Source organism: Eurosta solidaginis, chromosome 1 (assembly GCF_040869045.1).
Source record: "Eurosta solidaginis isolate ZX-2024a chromosome 1, ASM4086904v1, whole genome shotgun sequence".
NCBI lineage: Eukaryota > Metazoa > Arthropoda > Insecta > Diptera > Tephritidae > Eurosta > Eurosta solidaginis.
In genome coordinates this window covers 346375344-346396202 of record NC_090319.1, presented here as the reverse complement: position 1 = coordinate 346396202, position 20859 = coordinate 346375344, and the positions used below count along the sequence as shown (strand labels likewise).

Here is a 20859-nt window from a genome sequence, read left to right as displayed (position 1 = left end):
CTTGGAAAACTTTTAAATTACCTTCTTTTAAAAGTGGACGGTGCCACGCCCATTGCCCAAAATTTTACTAATTTTCTATTCTGCGTCATAAGGTCAACCCACCTACCAAATTTCATTGCTTTATTCGTCTTTGGTAATGAATTATCGCACCTTTTCGGTTTTTCGAAATTTTCGATATCGATAAAGTGGGCGTGGTTATAGTTCGATTTCGTGCATTCTAAATAGCGACCTGAGATGAGTGCCGGGGAACTTAAATACCAAATTTCATTAAGATATCTCAAAATTTACTCAAGGTGTAGTGTTTACGGACGGACGGACATGGCTAAATGAATTTCTCTTTTCGCCCAGATGGTTTTGATATATAGAAGTCTATATCTATCTCGATTACCGGGGTACCTTTATACGAACAAAATTAATATACTCTGTAAGCTCTGCTCAGTTGAGTATAAAAATACAAAAAAACACATACGCACCTTTGCTTTATAAAACAAGTATTTTAAGGGCGCCTTTGTTAGCTTCACTTATACGTTTGTAGTATGCAATTTTTTCTTATGGCAAATACTGAGACGACGTGAGTATCAAGTAATCGTGAAGACCGATGTGTAAACATACAGTTGTATGTGTGGAAAACCAATACTTTCAAGCTAACTAGAACTCACCCAAGAATTGAAGTTAAATCACAAAATGGATGTCTTAACCAAAAACAATAATTTCTGAGAAGAGTGTCTTGTCAGTAACAACCGATACCGAAAATTTATTTTTATATTATCGGCATATTATCGATAGCAAGTTATTATCCACGAGTTATCGATTCGTTATCATCATTGTTGCTTTCGAGAAATCGACTTGATGTTTGTTTGTTCTCGGCTTTTTTTAACGGGTTACAGATGTGTCATCGATTTTATGTCGAAGTTTTTTCTGTATCTGTTCATAAAAGCTGATGGTTCATCGATAACAACTCAATAATACTATGCAAAGAAGTCGATAATTTTTCGGTTTAAAATCACGAACTCTCTTAAAACAAATCGAGAACGAATAGATCAGATTTCGATAATTTTTCTATAAGAATACTATAAAAGACCGATAACAAATTAGTATAACTCACTAGAGATGTGAATAAAAATTTAAATGTATAAGGGTCGTTGAAATGCGTACTGAAGCGGCGAAGGAATGCAATTCAAGTAGATTCTCAAGATCAGTTTGACGCCCAATGGAATCAGATTGACTCGTGATTTGTGTAGATGTCTACGACATCAGTTTTTTGTATGAGAGATAGTGCAACAAAGTTTAAAAACTTAATATCCTACTAATTTCCTTTAGAATACTGTTGAGCTACGTAAAAAAGAACAACCGGTTCTCGATGATTGAATATGAGAGTGAATAACTTTATTGTACAGTTTGCTTATTTATATGTAGCGGCAAAAAGGTTTACATAAATATGTATGTTGGTACTTCATTGTTTCTTACATACTATATGAAAAGCAACGTTATTAGAAAAAGTGAGTAATTAAGAAAAAGTCATCTAAAGAGATGAGGAGAATAAGCTGATGAAATAAACAGTAAGCGACCAAAAGATTAGTACGCTTAACAAATACAAATGCTGTATTATTTTATTAAATGTTTTTTGGAAAACATCGAAAACATCGATGGAGAAGGCAACAGCTCTTTCGCGTATACCTTTTAAATCTCCTCAAAGCATTTTATTCCGAAAGTGGGACTTGAACCCGCCCTCTATCGATGATAGATCTGTTGAAAAACTGACTTGACCTTAACCACATTTTGTTGTTGTACAACTTTTTCCCAGTTGCTTTTTGTTGCATAATTTGATACCGATATTTTATTTATACAAAAGCTTTCCACTGTTACTGTATAGACGTGTGTAAAATATCGTCTGAGCTATTTGTTACTAACGCCATAGTGACATGTCGGAGTTATTAATATTGGCCAAAATATTTTTATAAACTCTGATAGAAGTACTACTAAATGTAGTTTTATATACGGTAATTTTTTTAAATATAAGCCGTTTTGTTTACATCTACATTTGCGGATAAAAAATCCCTTAGGAGACCCATCTAGCGACAATGGTTGAAGGTTTTGACAGTTGTTAAACAACTCGCTAGAAAACCGGTTGCATTTAATAGCGGATACGCGAACTTGTGTTGGTCATACTTTATAACCTATAACTGAATCCGTTGCGATGAATCGTGGACACACACACTTTTCAGTCATAGAAGTCGAGAATGGTGTAGAGATAAATTTGATAGACTCATCTAAGTTGCAACTGAGTATAATGCATAGTGAAACTAAGCAGTACTAATTTTCTACGCAACATGTTCCGTACTGGCCGTGGAATGCTCCATATACATACTTTTGTATATACTTTGCGTGGGCCTGTAGATATATTCCGTACATACGTACATTATTAAATTTGTATATGTATATATTTATATTTCCACAATCAAATTCTACAATGAAATTTGTTACGCCAATTGTTACAAAATATATACATGTGTACTAGGGAGCTCACTACCGAAACAATTGAGCAATGCAGGGATTTGGGGACGAATTCGAACTTTACGAGTTTCCCTAGCTACGCAGCCGCGCTCAACATAGAATCTTACGCTCACTTTTAAGCACTATAAGCAGCGTGAGTAATTTAGTTTCTAGGTACGTTAGCCGACGCGTGTGACATCCAGTCTCGCAGCAGAAAAAGAGAAAGCCTCACGGTCCATTCCATCGTTAAAATTGTATGTAGCCCCTGGAATGAGCTGCATATCTCTCCAAAATATTCTTATTGGAAAGTGGGCCCTATTGTTTTTATCGTTTTTGTCATTAATTAGTATACGAAAATTTTATTTCTTTATATAAAATCAGACACTTTCTAAGCAGTCCAATCTGTTGCTCGTATTTATTACTACTTTGACTAAGAAGTAGGCTGGCAGATACAATTTTGATAAGACCACAGGAAAGGCGACTCCAACAGTTTTCTCGCTTTCCTATTGACATGCAGCAATGTCAGTGGACACCAATTAAAGCAAGCCATGTCGGCTCCCTAGGACCATATCCCAATTTCAGTAATACTTAATCAGGCTCGAAATGACTTTAAAATCTATTGAATTTACGCTCCGATACGGTATTAATGAATATATTCTGAAATAAGTCGATTTTTTATAAAATTCTGATGCTGGAAATTTTCAAAGTTGTTTGAGATAGAGAACATTTTTAAAGCCACATCCAAGATATGGCAATATTCCACAAAGCATTTGGTATGAGTCCACAACATTCGACTAATCGAATTTTGTTAACCGAATAATAGTATTATACCCCTGAAATGTTCGAATAGTTCGATAAATCAACAATTAGATTAGTCCGAGCTCTATTATTTATATATTGTGACGAATATTAGCAACACTAAGGGATACTATCATCTTTAAGCCAATACTAAGCAGTGACTTGATTTCACATCAATAAATCAATCATTATGTTTATACATATGCCCATACAAGCAGCGGAGAGCAACACACAAACACATGCATATATCTGAGATACTCCCAAAAGTAGGCAATAATTTGTGCAATTATCACTCACATATACACGCGCATATGAGAAGCTATAAACGTAGTTATAGCTGGTAACGAACTAGTAAATTCTAGAAATAAAAGCGCCAAGAAATATGTCAACGGGGAAACCAAGCAGTATAAAAGCAGCAACGGTTGCGGCACGACGAGGCAGTTTGATTTAAGCACGCTATCTGTCGAGAAGTAGTAGTGTTATTGTGAAGACTTGAATAAAGGCCATTTTGCATTATTGAATATTGGAGTTATTTATTCAACAGTTTAGTGATTCGAACGTTAGCAGAAGATTGGAAATAAGGGTAATTTCACTAAATTCGTTACAATATGTAGCTTTCTATATATGTGTGAAGATAAATAAACTATAAAATCGCCAAAAATAACGGCACAATTCGGTGAGGTTAAATAAACTGTTAAGGAGGAATTAATGGGAAACAGACACACCTAAATAATTATACTATATTGCTAGAAGAAAAGCTCATACAATGTTGAATGAAAATTATTTGACTGTAAGTAGATATGTATGTATGTTTATTGATACCAACAACTTAATAATATTTTTTCTTTGTGCTGTAGCTTTGGAACGGACGCCAAGCTTTTTAGCAAAAATTTGTTAAAAAAAAAGAAATGAGGAAGCTTCTGTGGGGTCGGAACCCAGCGAAAATACTTCGGTGCGCATTGGAGTTATTTATTCAACAGTTTAGTGATTCGAACGTTAGCAGAAGATTGGAAATAAGGGTAATTTCACTAAATTCGTTACAATATGTAGCTTTCTATATATGTGTGAAGATAAATAAACTATAAAATCGCCAAAAATAACGGCACAATTCGGTGAGGTTAAATAAACTGTTAAGGAGGAATTAATGGGAAACAGACACACCTAAATAATTATACTATATTGCTAGAAGAAAAGCTCATACAATGTTGAATGAAAATTATTTGACTGTAAGTAGATATGTATGTATGTTTATTGATACCAACAACTTAATAATATTTTTTCTTTGTGCTGTAGCTTTGGAACGGACGCCAAGCTTTTTAGCAAAAATTTGTTAAAAAAAAAGAAATGAGGAAGCTTCTGTGGGGTCGGAACCCAGCGAAAATACTTCGGTGCGCATTTCTGCGAAAGAGTAAAATTTTTCCACTGATTAGATTATACTTCATATGTTGATCGTATTTCAAATTACTAACACCTTAGAGCTTATCACAGAAACTATGTGAGAGAGTCTCACAAAGCGACAATTTTACAACAAAGACTTAATGGCTAACTCCGAACTGGTGTTAATCTTACACAGAGCAGGTCATTTCGTAGCCGCACTTGTAGTAACAGCGTTTAGGTTTATTTCTATATATACAAATTAATTGAACAAAGAGTGTGAATATTCTACAGTAGAGCCATACAAGAACGCGTTCTGGGAAATCCATTTCTAATATTTCGGTTAGTTCAGGCGATTTAGAATTTCACGTCGTTTGTGACCCATTCAATTTACAGAGCCGAAAAACTATATGAAAAGCGTGTAAAAATCTGAAAGGTTGCTCATGGAGTTGTAGCTTCGGGAATTATGTCCCAATCCCATCCGCTCGGTATAACGTTTCAATGTCATATGTATCGCATGACTATGAAATGCTTAGTCTGAATGTAATAATGACTGCATTCACTTAGCAACATGGGGACTCCACGTACAATCCGGCGTTCATTTACATGCATAAAGTGCCGTGGAGGCCTTCCTCACTCTCCACTTTACACTTCGACGATAACTTATTGCTTATAATGATTCCTAGATATTTTATGCAAGGTCTCTTCGGCAGGATAACTCCTCCAAATTTAGGCCTGCACCAATTTGTAAACTGGCCCATATCCGTCTTCTCTGCATTGGCGATCATCCCGACACTAGAAGCCCAGTTATATATATCCTGAAGCGCCCTATCCATCAAAAAGCTATTTGTTTGAAGGCACTCTCTACTTATGGTTACTGCAACGTCATCTGCGTACGCCGTAAGTTCGACGGGTCCCTTATCGAACCCCCTGAGCGGTTGGTTGATGACTAGCGTCCACAGAAGAAGTGATAATACCCCGTCCTGCGGCGTGAACCTGTCCATTGATCTCATGGCTTTTTACAACCCAAATTGTGAAGTAATCTTCCTGCATGCAGCCGATCTATCTGATTATGACTGAGTGTACTTCAATGTAGTTAAAATCACCCCTGATCGCTCGTTTAGACATATTGTTGAAAGGCCCAGCAATGTCCAAGATGACTACAAGAGTACTATTGTTTATATTCAAAGGCTTTCTCTATGCTTACAAGCACCCTGTGTAGCGCCGTGTCTACCGACTTCCAGCATCGATATTTTTTCCGTCTAACGCCTTTCACAGCTGAGTATAGACAATTTTAAAAACATACGAATTTACTGCATGTGGATTGGTAAAAATTCTTGTTGCTTTTGTGTCTGTTAAGAACAATTATTATTCCATGACATGACGTTGCTCCTTCTGAAATTTGCAAGACAGTAGGCGTCGCAAGATCTACACGCACTTTATTACGATCACTTCATCCACTCCAAGGCGAGAAATTTCCACGACATGCTAGCGAAATAATGTTTTCATTCTTTCGTTTCTTTTTTATACCTTTCATGAACATGAAATGGTATATTAACTTTGGTCCGATGTTTGTAACGTTGAGAAATATAGCAGATAGACTCACCATTAAGTATACCGAATTGATCAGGGCGACGAACTGAATTGGTATAGCTATGTCCGTCTGTCCGTCTGTCTGTTTGAACGCAAACTAGTCCCTCAAATTTTGAGATATCTCAATGAAATTTGGCACAAGGATGTATTTTTGTATTATATTAGACACTTGTCTGATCCGGTAGGATCGGACCACTATAACATATGTCTCCCATACAACCGATCGTTCAGATAAGACGATTTTGGTCATTCCTGCCGCAATTTAGAAAGTATAAACGTTAAACTCGGTGATATTTATTCTAATATATCATAGAAGATATCGTAAAAAAAACCACTTTGATCGGAGCTATATATAGTATGTATCCCATACAACCGATCGTTCAGATAGAAAGATTTTTGGCAATTTCTCCCTTAATTTCCAATTTAAAAACGTTAAACTTGGTGATATTTATTCTAATATATCATAGAAGATTTCCTGAAAAAATCATTTCGATCGGAGCTATATATAATATATATCCCATACAACCGATCGTTCAGATAAGGGGTTTTTTCCATTTTTTGTTTTATATTTATCTTAAAAATCGTTTAGGTATGTACATCTGTTCACTATATATTTCTTATCTTATGCATCCGATTATTTGGAGATTACGAACGGGATAAGATTATTGTTTAGCCCCATTCATGAAAGGTATGAAGTCTTCGGCACAGCCGAAGACAGTCCCGTCCTTACTTGTTTTGTTTTTTTTTTTTTGTTTGTCTCCACATTTATTTTTATTATATCGGTGCTTTAGTAAACATCCCACCATTTAGCATTTAACATTTTATACATCGCAATTATTGTTGTGGTTGCTTTATGGATTTTGGCTCGTTTCCAATTGACATTGACTGATGCTCTTTTGTCTGCCTACGTTTTCTTTATTGTGTTTTTTTTTATCCCTGTTGTAAGTCGAAGTTGTTTTATATTGAAGCACTGTTTCTTTAGAACTTTGCTTAGGAAATATGTGATAAAACCTAAGCCACATCCCTCTACTAGTGGAATGCCGAAATCATACTACACATCCAGGCAAAAGCTGCAAATCTAGCACGAGAAAGGCTCGACTCCAAAGACCATCACAATAGGAATGCGGGTAGTTAAAGAACAAAAACGAGCCAAATGGGAAGACCATCTAAGGAACTGTATCCTCTGCAGGTGCTGGTAAATTGCGGTCAACCGTCAAATCGTTGTATAACGCGACAAAATACAATTATAAAATAATAATCGCCTTTGGCGATAAAACTCTATCGGAATCGAAGAAATGCGGGAGCGCTTTCTACCGGCAATGGCGTAAACAGACCAGCACATAAACAGACACACGAAATTTCGCCCATAACCATCACCTCCACAGAGTTTAAAGAAGCCATTACAAAGGCCAGGCCCTCTAAATGGAGAGGCCCAAATGGCATAGCCATGCCAATGCTAAAATGCCTTGACGATGAGGGAAGTTATTTGGCATTCGCGAACAATAGAAAATTGCTAGAGTAAGTCCAATACTAAAGCCTGTGGAACCAGCTATCGAAGGTGAGTTGGATTGACCAATATCACCCCTTTTGTCAGTTGCAAAGACGTTGGAAACCGTCCTGCTCCCTTATTTCCCTGCGAATCTTTGTTTAGTCACCCATCAGCAATTCTCCCGTAAAATGCATGGCACCACAACTGCGCTAAACGTCACAAAAACCCATACAAATTACGCAATGGACCAGGAAACACCCTATAAGAGGACGGTGCTTGTGGAAGTTGATCTTTCGTAAGCTTTTGACACATTCATCCAAAGCACGCTACCTCAAGACATTGAAGATTCACCCCTTCCCCTTGTCTTAAAAGATGTACCACAAATTACATGAATGCTCGGCAAGCATCGGTTCAATATAGGAATGAAATCTCAAAACCTAGGATATTTTAACAGCGGTGCCACCATGGGCGGATCCAGAGAAGTATTTTGGACCAACTATATCGGTGATAGTGACTTGCGATTTTTTTGATATCCAACTTAAAGTCAACCTTAAAAAAATTTAAATCTAAATATAATAAAAATCTATTTTTCCATGCGTTCATCATTTAGAGAAATGTATTGCATTGAATTTTAACACACTAGCAAGTTATTTGTATTGGCTATAGCTAAGAAGCGGCTAGGTAGATCACAACAATTTTAGATAAGGTAAAAATTTCAAGAAGAATTTTTTGATATTTTATCGGAAAATCAAGCACTTTGATCGATTATTTATGTAATTTAATTTTGTTTTAGTTACCTGAGTTCGGTGCTTGTCAAATAAGTTTGTTAGTTAAAATATAATTTTATTTAACTATCCGTCTTTAATTCTAATATTTTACTAATTTTGTTGATTTTGGCTAATTTGGTTTCGAAACAAACCGTGTTCGGCATTGTGAAATCATCAATGGCTTGTATTCATAATTCGTAGGCACATGAGCAGGTATTGTAAAAATGGTTGTTTGTGTATTCGTATGTGGTTACTGATCATTTTGTGTGGCTGACTGAGGCAGGTAGAAGTCAGTAATTCAAGTCGTTTAACCTTATTTATGTGTTTGTAGCTTCGGTGCGTTTATTGTTTTGTGTTTATGCTTTATATAAACGGATCAGCGGTGCTAGTGCTACTTCTTAGTTTTCGCCCTAAATTTTTTGATGTTTTGAACTAGCATATCGTTGCATTTAAAAAAAAAATTGCCTTATTTTAAAATTTTGTTAAAAGTATTTAACAAAAGTATGTAACAACTTATTATAATAATACAGTTTAGAAAAAAATGAAATGCAGTCGTTTGTGATTGAATCAAACCTGTTTTTAACTTTTTAACTGATTACCTTAATATTAAGAATTCATGAGCTTAAGACCGGCTTATAATAATTGAATATTCAATTATTATGTGTTTCTAAGAGAAACTGAATAGAAGGAAAGAAAAATTTACTGGCATATTGCGATGGTACCATTTCGAAAACCGCCAACGTAATCATCATCAGGCAATTTTGTAATGTTATCAAAGGTTTCTTAATAATAAGTACAATTTGAACACACCATTTTTTTTTTTTTTTTTTTTTTTTTTTTTTTTTAATGGACGTTGTGGCAGCGCGCTGCCCTCAAGTGGCCCAATGAAACCAGGCTAATCCTGTTCACGCGATCGATTTATATATATATATAATCACTTTTTTTTTTTTTTTTTTATTTTGCCGAGTCTTTGATGGGCAGCGGTTTGTCAAGCGTCACGATCTGAGACTGCTCAGCTACAGAAGAAATTTCATCAGCCAAGCGTAATACTTAAAGAGAACAGAAGCAAACGTATTATACATTAATTTAGAGAGGTGAGAACAATCTTTTTTATAGAAAAAAGGGAGTCCGAGCTATCAAATGTGTTTGAGTGAGAGTTATAATCTTGGCATAAACGCCGAAAAGGTTCATTTTGTTCGAAATTCGTTCTACATTGTTTCAGCAGAAGAGGTTTGAAGTGTCTCGATGTCCGAGAGGGAACGCAAAAGTTCACTTCATTCAGAAGGAATGGGCTCGAAATTGATCCATTTAAAAGTTTTGTCATAAATATCACACCAAGCATTTCCCTTCGACTAGCAAGAGTTGGAAGATTGATAAGCTTTAATCGATTAGTATAAGGTGGAAGATTAGTTAAAGAGTCCCATTGGAAATTTCTTAAGGCAAATAGTAAAAATTGTTTTTGTATTGATTCGAGACTGTCTGCATGGACTTGATAACGCGGATTCCAAATTATCGAGCCGTATTCTAATATTGGCCTAACTAATGTTGTAAAAAGTGCTTTAGTTATGTAAGGGTCGTTAAATTCTTTTGACCACCGTTTAACAAATGCAAAAACACCTTTGCCTTTATTCACTGTAGCATTAATATGAAGATTGAAACTAAGTTTGGAATCCATCATGACTCCCAAGTCAATAAAATTATTTACAGTTTCTAGACTATAGTTGTTAATTGTATATGAAGCTGGTGGCGAAACTCTCCGAGAAAAACACATGAATTTACATTTTTTGAGATTGAGCGGCATATAATTTACATTGCACCAGGTAACCAAGTGATTTAAATCCATTTGAAGCAAGGAATGTTCCTCAACCGAGGCACATGATTTGAAAAGTTTTACATCGTCTGCGTACATCAAGATTTTTGAGTATTTAATTGTACCAGATATATCGTTTATGAACAACAAGAACAGAATCGGACCAAGATGGCTGCCCTGAGGAACACCAGAAGAAACATTGATGACCCCAGAAAGTGTATTTTTAAAGATTACTTTTTGCGTACGATAACCAAGATACGAAGAAATCCAACATATAAGACGGGGTTGAAAACCGAGTTGACTGAGCTTATGAATAAGTAATGGGTGTGATACTTTGTCGAAAGCTTTACTGAAATCGGTGTAAATTACATCAGTGTGAAGGCCTTTTCTAAATCCATTAGAAACGTGGGTGGTAAATTCTAGTAAATTGGTGATAGGTGATTTGCCCTTACAGAACCCATGCTGCGAGCTTGCAATTATGGGGGAAATAGGGAATGTTAGGTGGTGGGTAACAATAGCCTCAAATAACTTTGGGATAGCGGATAACTTTGCTATGCCCCGGTAGTTTTCTATTGAAGACCTGCTTCCATTTTTATGAAGCGGAATAAGAAAAGATTCCTTCCATATTGTTGGGAAAACGCCATAAATTAAAGATAAATTAAATAAATCTGTTAGCGGCTGATAGATGTTTGCGGCACATTTTTTAAGAAAGTGTGTCGGGATCCTGTCGGGGCCGTATGAATATGATACTTTTAAAGTTTTTAAATAAGATAATACATCTTCTGAAGATATAAATGGAGCTCTGATTGAATAACATGAATCAATATGGTATGGGTATTCATTAGGTGGAACGTTGGTCTCAATAGAGTAATTTGATTTGAAAAATTCCGCAAAGAAGTCGGCAATCTCTTGATCATCGCTGGAAATATTATCTTGGAATTTCATGGATGATGGAAACCCTTTCACCCTGCGTTTAGAGTTTACGAATCCGTAAAATGCCTTCGGGTTGCAAGTTATATTTCTTTTCATTTTACAAAGATAAGCTTTGTAACACTTTTTGTTCAATTGAAAATACTTGCAGCGTAGAATCGAGTACTGTAAGTAATGGTTATGTAAACCCGTCTTTTTGGACAACTTGAAAGATCGAGACTTTTTATTCTTTAAAATTTTCAGCTCTTTAGTGAACCATACTTGGCTTGTATCGGAATGTACACAAATCCGCTTAGGTACGTATTTTTCAAAAAGACAGTAAATGGTATTGTAAAAGTGAGAAACGCTTTGCTCCACATCAGCATTAAATGTTGGCCACACTATTCGAGATAGATCACGATTTAATTTTTTAAAATTGGCCTTCGCAAAGTCGAAGCGATAACTGGAGTCGTATCGTTTATTTCCGCTGTTACAAGCATAATTTACAACTTCGTAAACTATTTTGAGGGAAGGGTGGTAAGCATCTTCAGGTTCAATAATGGGTTCGCATCGACTAATGGAATATTTAGATTCATCATCCACAAAGGCTAAATCCAACACTCTTCCGAATTTATTCGATTGGATGTTGATTTGTTGAAGGCACAGCTCAGACATTCCGTCTAGAAATTCATTGTTGGAAGACTTTGACGAAACTGGTACGATATTAAAGTCAGAGATGCACCATGATATGTGTGGCATATTGAAGTCACCCAAGACAATAATGGAATCGGAAGGCTTTAGCATCGAATTAACAGTTCTTAGCAAGGAAATGTGATTCATATAAACGGACAGTTCAGAAGATGGCGGGATATAACAGATGGCCAAATAAATGTGGATATTTGCTAGTTGTGTGCGTATGCACAAGAACTCAGTTGTATCGGTGGCGGTTACGCAAATCTCTTCAGATGGTATTGAAGAGTGTACAGCAAGCAGAACCCCACCTCCAACCCTGTTCAGGCGGTCATTTCGATATATCTGGTAGTCATTACAGAGGATCTCTTAGTTAAAGACATGAGGTTTCAGCCAGGTTTCGGTTAAAGCAATTATATCGTAGCTTGAGTTAAATGATTTTAAAAACAGTTCTGTTAACTTGGTGTTTAAGCCTCTAACATTTTGGTAAAGTATATCTAAAGCAGATTTTTCGTTCAGTTTTTTGACTCAGTGTTATTAACAGGGATCTTTGCCAAGTTTGGAACACTCTTATTCCGCCTATATTCAAATTCCCGCACAAGTGCCCCAGAGGGCCAAAAATCGTTACTCAAGATAGTGTCAAAATGGTCAAAAGGTACATCTAATCTAAAGGAAGATACGTTTCTTTCATAACTAAAATTAAATTTCCGAATTGTTACGTCATGGGTTTTCCTTTTTGAGAAGATATACGATTTCAGATCCTCCTCAGTAGTATCCCTGTCGAATCTTGACACGAATATCGATTTTTTAGGAGGGACTACAACCAACTTCCTAGTTCCAGGCTCAGTCGCCTGAGAACGGTTTGCAGGTTCAATATTTTTTCTAGCTGCTAGTTTTGTTGGAGGTGCCTTTGATGTTGAAGGCTCTACTGTAAGAGGACTTGGAGATGCTAAGTTTATTAATTCTATCGTGCTAGGTGTAGGAACGATTGGGTTCTGGATGTTTTGAACGGGGTCTAGGGTCAATACGCCAGCCGAGACATCAGTTCGTTTTCGTTTGCTGTCACGACTGTCGCTGTTAGCATTAGCAGCTGAATCGGTAATACATTTGAAAGTTTTAAACAAGTTTTCATAATACTTGAATTTATCCCCTAATGTAGAAAGTTCCTTACCGATTTCGGAGAATGCGTTTCGGGTATGTTTGAAAAGCTTAAAAAGATCCACTTCGGTGGATCTGCATTTCAAGCACGACCAACGCACACCCTTGTTATCGTTGATCGCATCACACACCCTTGCTCTCAAACTAGCGCACTTCATATGAGCAAGCTCATCACAAAGCCAGCACGACACGAAACGCTCGGTATCACCTTTCAATTGGCAGTTAACAAAATTGCAAGACATTATAAGTTAAAGTAAAATTGATTAAACAGACGGAGGCAGTGAAAATAGTTTGGAGATCACAGTAAGAAAATCACTGTTTGAGCAGTTTGAAGATCACTGTATGTGCAGTTTAAGATCGCTATTAACTGACGCTTAACAACACACAATGCAAACAGCTGTGGCAGTGAAAAGAAAATGAAGTAAATGTGCACGAGCAAATAACAATTGAAAACTGAAAATATGTAAATGCCAATCAAATGCAACAACAAATATGCAAAGTGACTCGGCAAATATGTATGTATGTATGGATATACACACTTTATCAATTATTTTTAAGATACAATTTATTTTAGTAAAGAAAAGCAGAACTTTAAATTGCGAATGCAGTACACAACGTGTTTACACTTATTTTTAGCACAATAATTATTTAAACAAACAAATTTATTTATTTAAGACAAAATAAGGCACAGTAGAAATCAAAACACAACTTCACAGCTTGACGTTCGCACTTTAACAAATAAATATTAATATGTAAAACTGAGCACGAGTTTACAAAGCTTCTCATTCTCTACGAAAAAGAAACTTCACAAAAACAAATCTACACAACACACAAATTAATAGAGTCAGAATGTCTCAATTGTATTGTTAGTGTAGAAATGAGAAAAACTGAAATAACCATGCAAACAAATAGAAGCAGGATAGCCTAGTTGTTAAGGCAACTGCATTTTCACCATGTGATTCGCGGTTCGAGTCTCGGTAAAACCTTTGATAACATTATGAAATTGCCTGGTGATGATTACGTTGTCGGTTTTCGAAATGGTACCATCGCAATATTCCAGTAAATGTTTCTTTCTTTAAGATCATGAATTCTTAATAATAAGTACAAATTGAACACACCATTAAACAAATAAAGGTAAATTACCTTAATTTTACTCAGTTTAAATAAGTAAATTACGAATTTCTTAGAACTTATTTAAAATATTTCTTTTTAAGACTTCCCATCTGGTTATCTTCATTCTCTGTCGATATTAATAGGTTTAATTGGACTTTTCAGTTCTCATCACTTTTAACTGATTAGTTTTCGTACACATTCTATACGTAAAACTTACTTATATTCGCAAAGTCATACAGGCTTTAATTATATATCGTAGTAAAAAGATCACCCCAATGTATTATTTAACAGTTTTCCGTTAAATTAATTTTTTTAAATTAAAAAAATTTATTTAATGCTCTTTTGACCATTAGCTTTTGTATATTTTACATATTTCATTTAGAATAAACACTTTCTAGCTTTAGAACATAATAGTACTAATGTAAAATCTTTGTGTGCTTTGTGTTGTGTTGTGTTGTTCGGTATTTTAATTATATGCGCAGTGTATAAAATATATTTTAGAATAAACTTGAAGCTGTTTTTTTAAAAATGAATTTCAAAACACCTTTACATGATAAAATTAAACATTTCAATACAAGCGATAAAATATTTTGTAAATGGATAAGTGTAAATTTTTTTTATTAAGTAATAAAATTAATTTAATGGTTAGCAACGAACTTATTTGTCGATGCTAGGGATGCCTCACTGCGGGACCTCAAGAAGATGACTTGCAGGGAATTATGTATTTTTATTCAATTAAATTATTAATTAAACTTATAAGTTTCGTGTTATCAGAAAACCCTGTAAACTTCGGGATCCCGACTCGTCTAGTATATGCATTCGATAAGCAGATGTCCCGATTATTCTCAAGTGTTAGTCAAAATTTGTTAAGGCTTATGTATACTTGTATCAAGTATAACTGCCAGGACTAAACCTTAAAAGCCAGGTAAAGGAAATTTTTCAGATTACAAAGTGGAGGGAAACGTGGCGTGATGGGATGGATATAGGGATCTTTAAAGTTCTATAAGCATGAATGGTGATCAAGGGAGCAAAAAACGGGTCAAGAGAAGACGGAACCTTCACGTGCATAGATGTGAAGGTTGGCTTCTCGACGTACTTTATGTATTATTATTATTATTATGGGAAAGATTTGGAGCGTAACACCTATGCTCCACATAAATGTAATGGGGTACAAGGTTGGTGATCAAATCCAAAATTAAATGGGTACTTCAAATAGGGTCTACACACGTTCGGTGTGGCTCGCTATTCATGCGTGTACGCGTTGAGTGGCCATCACAATCCAAATCTTTTTGATTCTCCACGAGTAAGACATAGTCAAGTCGTTTTAATAATGCTCAAATATTATGTTTCTGAGTTTCATATTGCAAAAAGTTATTTAGCTTAATACTTTAATCTCTCTGCAAAGGGACCTAGTGCGTTGTGAAAAAAATTAGGTATTTCGTATTGAGTCAACCAAAAAACCGTTACTTTTGAACCCTTTTAAATCATATCAGATTTGGTAATTTGAACATTAAGCCTAGTTTTCTCACAATCTGAGCTTATAACTTGCGAGTTTACTAGGATTGAAATATTATGGTGCATACACTGCAAACAATTTATTTGATCCGCTCTGATAACCATGATGGAATTATAAATATGTAACGATCAGCGAGAAAAGACCCATGACTCTGAAAAAATCATTTTTAATTATTTACATTTAATTATTACAAATGTAAGTTCGTTCTAGAGATATGTTAAAACCGAAGATCGGATTCTTTATTACTTTTAAAGTTATGGACAGTCGAAGTCGACAGTTATTGTGGCGTATGTGGGTCTTTGTGCGAAAATTATGCACACGACACCTGCACCTACACCTGCTCGCCATGTAAAATCAACGGCATTCGAGTAAGGGAGTAAGGGGAGCGCCACATATGTATGAAACTCATTTTCAAATTTATTTTGTTTTCGTTCAGGGTTCGATTCGAGCTCACGGCCAGAACAAAAAATCATTTATCAATAGGCCGATAAAAACAAAAATCCAAACAAACCATCGCCGTTTGTAAACTTACAATTTTTCTCTAATATCAATTACAAAAATTATTTATTTTGTTTTGATAAAGTATACGTCAAGGTGGCCTTCAAAAGCCTATGGCTGACCATTTTATTGTGCTGATTGAGAAATTTTGACCTTGAATGCCTTCACCGATTTGTACACATGTGGGCATGGATTGAGGAAGTGGAAAAGTTTGGGGCCCTATTTATTACTAACAGCTTTTGGCTTCTCTAAAATGAGCAAACGCTTTCTTAAACTTATTCTACGTTCAACCATTATCATTCCTTTCGACAATTATTACATATTTTAGAACACATAACATGATCATATGTAATACTGATACACACAAAAAAAGTGGTCCATACGTTGGACCCATATGTATGTGTTTCGAGGCGCTTATTCCAATTTTTTAGTCAGACTTGTCAACACATCATCAGAATCATGAGGTAAAAGTCATAAGTCCAAGTCTGCTGTTATTAGATTAAAAATGAAAAATTGTTAATTCAATTAGGGATTTAAATAGTGTATTCAGAGCCTCTAAATAGTTATTCTAAGTATGTATTTGGATTCCAACTCAGATTTTATAATGCTAAAATAGGAATTGTACTGAAGTGGTTTAGGCTTCGCCTAACAGTCGTTCATTATTATAATTTAGGGTTCATCACAAGCTACATTCTTCATTTAAACGTTCGGCAGTATAAATGTGACTCAAATTAAGAGTGAATAAAAGAGAAACGTATACACATATCGGTAAAATTGCGATAAAACAAAAAAGGACTTTAAAAAAGCTATTCAACGCTTTTTCGCAATAAAGTCACATCGATTCATGTAGATCAAGAAATTCAGTAAGACGGGGCCCCGCATGCATATCAGCTAATATGGAGTTAAGTGCCACCTTTGTCCGTGCGTAACATGTTGACGGAATTCCATCAAATGTTACAGGGTCCCCTTTGTTTATTCTATCGTATATTCTAGATCCATTTTGCGACTATTTTTAGAGTATTTTGGCATGACTGCACGAACACTTCAGTATTTTTTCCACGATTATTTCAATATCTACTATTTCGAAACCATTTCAGGACTCTTAAGGGATCACTTTGGGCTTGTTTTTAAATTATTTCAAGACCATTTCAAGAACAATTTTGAAAAATTTCATTATTACTTCAGAACTATTTCGGGTATAATTTAGGAACTACTTCTGGATCATTTCGAGACTATTGTGAACTAATTTCGTGGCAGTTACAGCATCAGTGGAATATTATTTTCGAGACTATTTCGGGACCAGTTTTAAAGAATTTCAGGATCACTTCGGGATTATTTCAGGTATTATTTCGTGAATCCTCCAGAGCTATTTTGGTACTGAAATCAGTCACAAGGTGATTCTTAAACTCTCTGCAAATTATTTCGAAACAGTTCGGAATGATTCTAAAGTTTTTCCGAAATGACACTAGGAGTCATCCAGAAACTGTTCCAAATCGTCCCCAAAATAGTCTCGAAATAGTTACGAAAATAATACCGCAGTAATCCTGTAATAGTTTAGATGTTTTCAAAATAGTTTTGAAATGGTTCGGAAACTGTTTAAAATACTGGTAAGGCAATCTCAAAGTAATCCTGAAACTGTCTCGAAATTATTCCGCAAGAATTACATACAAGTGGTTTCAAAGTAATACATAAAATAATCCCGAATTGTTCCTGAAAAAAATAGTCAAAGAATATTCGGTACAATGCTTCCCTTCCTTCAAAGTTTCATAAAAGTCCTTCAATCCTTTACGCATGAACAAAGGTGGCACTCAGCTCCATATTAGTTGATGTGTGGAAGCATGTGCATGTTTTGAATCGATGTGTCCTCATTTCATCTGAAAAAATTATAAGTACCGTTTTTGCTGCTTGTTTTTCTTTTACCGCTCTATTATGGATATGTTTATATGTTTTGTTTTTATACACTCTAAATTTCCTTTTATTGTCGGCCGTTTACTTGCAATCCGATTCGAATAACTATTTTTTAATAAAATCTTCTGAAATTTTAAATAAACTGAAATTTTGAATATTTATTTTTGTATACATTTATGTATATTTAGCGCAAGGTGGGCAAAGTGTTACCACAAGTTTTCTCAACGACCAAACTTAAAATTCTTATCAAAAATATAATTCCGGTCTGCTAGTAAATACGAGAAGTTCTCTAGTACCTATGCTGTTTATAGACCTGATAGCTACCAGGCACGGCGGCTTCAAGGAATATCTACATTAGCGTCGTATAGAGGAGGATCCTTTCTTTCCACACTACCCCTCAGAATTGGAAAGCGCAGAAGGTTTAACTTGCCTCGTTTTCACAGCGAAAGACTCTCTACACAGAGTTTTTGGAGAGGAGCCTTAGGAAGTTCCATGTGAGCAACTTTGTTCTTGCTGTGAGCAAGATGGCCTTTATAGTTATGGCGAAATTGATACATGAAGAAAGGGAACGCAGAGAAATGCGCATACGAAGTATTGGCAACTATATCGCCTCCCCCCCCCCTTCGGGGAACCAACACATGAACAAGATTAGCCTGGTTTCATTGGGCCACCTGAGGGTAGTGCGTCACCTCAAATATAAGAAAACCTGATAGCTGTTCTCACTCCTAAAATGTGGTGTGTTGGCCTCGATCGTATTTCCTCCCGCACTCCGCACTTTCAACATCTGAACACAGGCCCAAAGGTTAGGAGGTTATTTCCGATGTAGACAGCTCTGGTACTAGAACGTTTGGTTTTCACAGCGAAAGACTCTCTGTACGCAGAGTTTTTGGAGAGGAGCCTTAGGAAGTTCAACGAATGTGCGGACAAGTAGATTGTTGGACTGCTGTGAGCAAGATGGCCTTTATAGTTATGGCGAAATTGATACATGACGAAAGGGAACGCAGAGAAATGCGCATACGAAGTATTGGCAACTATATCGCCTCCCCCCCCCCCCTTCGGGGAGCCAACACATGAACAAGTTAAGCCTAGTTTCATTGGGCCACCTGAGGGTAGTGCGTCACCTCAAATATAAGAAAACCTGATAGCTGTTCTCACTCCTAAAATGTGGTGTGTTGGCCTCGATCGTATTTCCTCCGGCACTCCACACTTTCAACATCTGAACACAGGCCCGAAGGTGAGGAGGTTATTTCCGATATAGACAGCTCTGGTACTAGAACGTTTTTGTACTAGCTCGACTGTCGCAAGAACCACTTTATTTCTACCTCTCGAAACTTCGGGTCAATGGATTTAAGTCACCTCTCATGACAGACACACTCAAATGAATTACGCGGGAATATTTTAAGCCACATAGCACGCTGAGTTAGTCATGGACATAGATGAGGAGTTAGATGAACACATTTGGGGCTTATAATTTGCACTACTAATATTAAGAAAAAACGATGGGCGTAGTAGGCTTTATATCAACAGCCCGAAAAGTTTATATGCATCGCATATTTATCTTTTTTCTTTATTGTTAAATACCTGACTGCAAAAGTAAATGGTTTGATTAACGGCTTTGCACTTTCAATAGCAAATTGTTCAATTAATGTCATTTAAGATTGATTTTCATACGTTATACTTATAATAAATTGTTTATTTAAATATATTTGTATTACGTACTTACAACTAAAGTATTTTGCAATCCTCAAATGCTTTCAGCGCCTACATCCGTCCATCTCCGAAGATATTATTTTACTGCCGGTATATAGCACTAAGGCTGATCTTCAATGTCGTTAATTTTATCATTTAATACTGTCATTCTCCTTCGTTAGTTACACACAAGCAATTTGAAAAATATTGATACTTCATAAAAAATCTTTAAGAAACTATGTATTTGCACAATGATTCACTGGAGTAACTGAAAAAACATGAACTGCGCCTTTTCTACAATTATTCACAAGACACAATAATTATTATTTTTTTTTTTTGTATTTATTTAATAACTAATAAGAATATTAAATTTTTTTAAGTAATTCCCATTATGTGAGTATTTTTGCTGCACAAGCACACAGCTTTAATTAGATATTAATTTACACTCGATCGCTAGCAAGATCGAAATCATATATGTACTTTTGTTCTTTCTTAATGCGCTGAGTCAGACACACACAACACACGTTCAACCGGCTGTGCACACTTGTAGCGACTAATTTGTACGTCGTTGATTCGACCAGTTTGCGATGACTTGTGCGGATGTCGTGCATCGCTGAAAAACCGTGCCCCAACAGCCAATATTGCCTATATGCCGCACCTCCCACCCAACACCACCTGACATTGTGGTACTTGAGAGCACATTTGCAAAAACAAAACATTTTACGACTACATCTGAAACATGGAACGCCAAATGTGAGATGAAATGTGAAAATGCTTAGCAAAGATCATCTACGATATATTAAAGTATATATGTATGTATAAGATGAGAATTCTACTTACATATGTACACTTGGATGAACTTGCGCGTCCGCGTATACCAATTTTATACACACATACTTGTATATATATATATATATATATATATATATATATATATATATATACTACTCATAGCGTTTGCTGTCCCTAGGTGAGTGCTCATGTACCTCACATAGCGACAGGAAGTCTTTGGTTCAATGTTCATTGTATACATAAATTTACAAAAAAAATTGCA

General features: G+C 35.7%; 1 protein-coding gene across 5 annotated transcripts in view; it reads right to left on the bottom strand.

The window, feature by feature from the left end:
• The window catches only part of LOC137238018 (uncharacterized), a 76331-nt gene extending 55963 nt beyond the window's left edge, over positions 1–20368 (bottom strand). For 4 of the 5 annotated variants that reach the window (XM_067762520.1, XM_067762522.1, XM_067762523.1 and 1 more), the window contains exon 1: positions 19840–20368. The gene's annotated coding sequence lies outside the window, so the exon portion shown is untranslated. Of the gene's footprint in view, positions 1–19835 lie in introns of all 5 variants that reach the window. The other variant, XM_067762521.1, reaches the window with a different exon arrangement.
• Positions 20369–20859: the final 491 nt, after the last annotated feature.